This window comes from Limulus polyphemus, unplaced genomic scaffold, assembly GCF_000517525.1.
Source record: "Limulus polyphemus unplaced genomic scaffold, Limulus_polyphemus-2.1.2 Scaffold444, whole genome shotgun sequence".
NCBI lineage: Eukaryota > Metazoa > Arthropoda > Merostomata > Xiphosura > Limulidae > Limulus > Limulus polyphemus.
This window is the reverse complement of record NW_013666054.1, coordinates 467,866-471,763: the sequence shown is the minus strand read 5'-3', so window position 1 is coordinate 471,763 and position 3,898 is coordinate 467,866. Positions and strand designations below refer to the sequence as shown.

The 3,898-nt window shown below is 38.1% G+C and overlaps 1 protein-coding gene across 3 annotated transcripts in view; it reads right to left on the bottom strand.

Annotated features, from left to right (window-relative positions):
• LOC106458320 (3-methyl-2-oxobutanoate dehydrogenase [lipoamide] kinase, mitochondrial-like) overlaps positions 1-3,898 on the bottom strand; it is a 112,021-nt gene that overhangs the window by 30,751 nt on the left and 77,372 nt on the right. The window contains exon 1 of one of the 3 annotated variants that reach the window (XM_022384498.1): positions 1,936-2,011. The exons of the other annotated variants lie outside the window; for them this stretch is intronic. The gene's annotated coding sequence lies outside the window, so the exon portion shown is untranslated. Of the gene's footprint in view, positions 1-1,935; positions 2,012-3,898 lie in introns of those variants that run through there. 3 annotated transcript variants of the gene reach the window in all.

Sequence of the window (3,898 nt, the reverse complement as noted above, 5' to 3'; positions counted from 1 at the left end):
TGTTGTATTTTAATTTTGTGTTTGTAAATTCTGTACATTTAATTAAGTTATTGTTAATTATCTATTGGATAAATGTAAGTGGCTATTGTTCGGGACGAACAATACTAAGGAAGGGGCAGTGTTACGACAGCGGAAGTCGCGTGACGCTGGGAGCATGCGCGCTGGAGTTTCTAGAATTATCGGGGAACCCCTCGAATCTCCGAGTATTTACTAGGCGCCCTCTTTTTTAGTATATAAGCCTAGCAAAAAAAGCCAATGAGATAGGCAGATAGATCGAAGAGATAGATAGATAACTGAGTCAAATGAACAGTAGGCACCGTAAGTAAAGTGTGTGAATCACTGCGATTTATAGCGTGTGTTATAAAGGTTATTAAGTTTAAAGTGACTGTGAAAATTCTGTGTATTGCAAAATTGTATCGAAAAAGAATAAACTGGTTTTATTTAAGAAAGGACTTGTATCACTGAAGTTCCTCGGAAAGAATTTATACCGGAAATTAACGAACAAGCAGATACGCAACAATTGTTTCTGCCGTCGTTCTACTGTTAAGCATTAAACTTCGATTACTGTTGAATGAATCTATCTGTATTTCTTAGTGTATATGGTATGGTACGAGTTGTCGCAATTCCTGTACTGCTCAGAAGTTCAACCAGTTCAGTTCAGTGAGTTAGACTTTTTACTCTTTCTGCTCTATTAATCTTATTATTTTTCCTGCTCATATATTTGATATATATAATTAAACGAGTGATATAAGCAAGCCCACCGAGAGGGCGGGGAGGCCGAGAATATTTCTTTGGGGCCCATAAGAGTGACAAAAAAACAACATATACGGGATGTATGAAATCAATACAGAATGTTAAAGCAAACATTAACCACTCTTTAAGTCACGTGTATTATAAGCAGCATAATTCTGAAAACTATTCGGGATGGGAAGGAGATATAAATTTTCCCCCATTGTCCTTCATGGCTCTTGACAGCTCTGGATACAAGATTATAAATACAAAAAAATATAATTGATTTCTATTGGTATATGATATTTGTCTAAGATATGAAATCCACTTGTAGTTGTAGTTAGACCCAATTCCGTAACTAGGTCTAATTTTTGTTGTTGCCACGCCATTAAAACATTTTTCAGAATATTTTCCCCCTCAATTGCATAATACAAAGTTTCTAACACCGATTTCGAAGGACCCTTACCTATTGCTACACAATACCTTATCTTAACTCACGGCTTTACGTGTTAGAGTACAAATAAATATGTTCAGAAGTGCTAGAAGCTGTTTCTTTTGTGTCAATGGCAATCAAGAAAGTTTGATCATGATCAACAACAACAGAAGGCGATATGTGCCTGTGAATATAACGTTATATTTCAAGTTGTTCAGCCATCCCAGTGTAAATTAGTTTAAACATAATAATTTATGTAACCACGGATTCTTAAGTTACGGAACACAGATAAGATATTTAATAGATATCTCAAGGCAGTAAGGTAATATGGTGACACAAGTAAAAACAAATATGGTTATTAATATTTATAGGATTTTGAGCCCTCTTTAACACACCGTACAGTAACTTTAGATGTGTGAATAATATTATGGCATTGCGCCTAATTTATTATTGTATGATATGTAACTATTTTCCGATTTCCTTGCACCAAAGCTACGCAAGGGCTTTCTGCGCTAGCTGTCCCTAATTTAGCAGTGAAAGATTAGAGGGAAGGCAGCTGGTCATCACCGCCCACCATCAACTCTTGGGCTACTCTTTTACTAACGCATAGTGGGATTGACTGTCGTATTATAACGCTCCTACGGCTGAAAGGGCGAGCATGTTTGGTGGGATGGAGATTCGAACCTAGCCACCTGGCCATGCCCCGGGCCTGTAATTTCAGTCTTATACAATAGAATATATATAAATATATAACTTAACCAACGTTAACTTACCATAACAGAATATCGCCACACGAATTACCCTTTTACGTTGGACTACAAGTCTTCTACAACTCGGTTGCGACAGGCTTGCCCCACACTCTTTCAGTTAGTGCACACTCATGTTCTGAGCATTAAATGTTGGCTGTTGATTCAGAAACGGGAAAACTTGTTTTTGTTTTTGCGTGTAAAATAATTTACTCGGAATGAATACAATATGTGATAAGGTATCCATAAATCTCATATGCTGCCTCCGCCCCCATCTGGTTCAGTGGTTTTGATACGCGTGGTGGGCACAGCACGGGAAGCTCATTCTGTAGCTTTGTGCTTAACAACAAATTAACAAATATACAAAAAATCAATATTTATTAAACTACATAAACAGTTTGGGTTTCTGTTTTCCTTAATTTGTTTCTCTGTTTACGTTTGTATGTATCATGGATTACCTGCTCTGCTTGCGACGCGGGGATTTTAACCCGAATTTTAGCGATATTGATATTATAGCTATCAGGGTAGTATTAATCGAAAAACAAAGCTTTGCTCGTTGCTACTAGTACAATTTCTAGCTCGCAGCAAACCCTCCCACTCTCCACCCCCCGGTAGGACAGCGGTAAGTCTACGGACTTGCAACGCTAAAATCCGGGGTTCAATTCTCCGCGATGAACACAATAGATAGCCCAAAGTGGTTTTTGCTATAAAACAAACAGACAGATAAACTGAGATCATTGGGTTGAAGTGCCTTGACCCGTAAAGTATTTATCATTAAACCGAGCTAATTATCGTTTTAATTAGACAGAATTGGCCAGTCCTGTCGTCACTTCATAATCTGATGGATTTAATCAAGAAAAATGAAAACGAATTTCCCCAAATCTCTCCAGTTCGTGCAAGAAAAATTGTCTATTTTTATGTCATTTCTTTATACAACGTTACTACGACGGTCTGCGGCCGTACAAATTTTCAACTTCTGACAACCGGCCGGCAACAACGACCGTTAGCTTATGAGCTATTCTTTGCCAACGATAGTAATATCGGCAGTCACGTTACGACGCCCACACAGCTGCAAAGGCAAGCATGTCCAGCACTGTGTTTCTATTCCGTAACCTGCAATCTATGGGTAGCTGGTTTGAGCTATTCTTTGCCAACGATAGTAATATCGGCAGTCACGTTACGACGCCCACACAGCTGCAAAGGCAAGCATGTCCAGCACTGTGTTTCTATTCCGTAACCTGCAATCTATGGGTAGCTGGTTAGAATTTCCGTCACCAAACATGCTCGCCCTTTCAGCCATAAGGGCGTTATAATGTGACAGTCAACCCAATTATTCGTTGGTAAAAGAATAGCCCAAGAGTTGTCGGTGGGTTGTGTTGATTAGCTACCTTCCCTTTAGTCTTTCATTGCTAAATTACGGACGGTTAGCGCAGATAGCCTTCGTGTAGCTTTGCGCGAAATTCAACAAACAAACTGACTTTGTCATTGTGAATATATTCTTGATTACCATACATGGACATAACCTTGAAAGGGGTCAGAAGAAATGCAATAGCATAACCTCTGATTCTCATATTATAATTAAAAGAACATTCAGCTGTAAACTAACAAATGCAGGGAGAGAAAGAGGTCCAGGCGAACCTAATCCTCTCAGGTCTACAAAGACCTAAGTCTCTATGCCGACTGGAGCGAAGATCACTACCAGCGATTTAGACAGATCTATTTATAATTGGTTTGACTAAACTCCTTATATTCTAGTTTTTATAGTTAAATTTTTACTCAGGCAAATCACAAATCCCTATTTTGGCAACTCCGAAATCATGAAAAATAATTCATTGGTTTTTAAAGTTAAAGCAGTGCCTAGTTTTCTTTTATGCAGTATATTCTATATCTTTTCTTGTTGTTGTTGTTTTACAATACCATGCAGAAATTTCAGCTGTTAAAGTTTTATCTGTGCTGAAAGATCTGTATGTTACTACTTCGTATCCTAAAA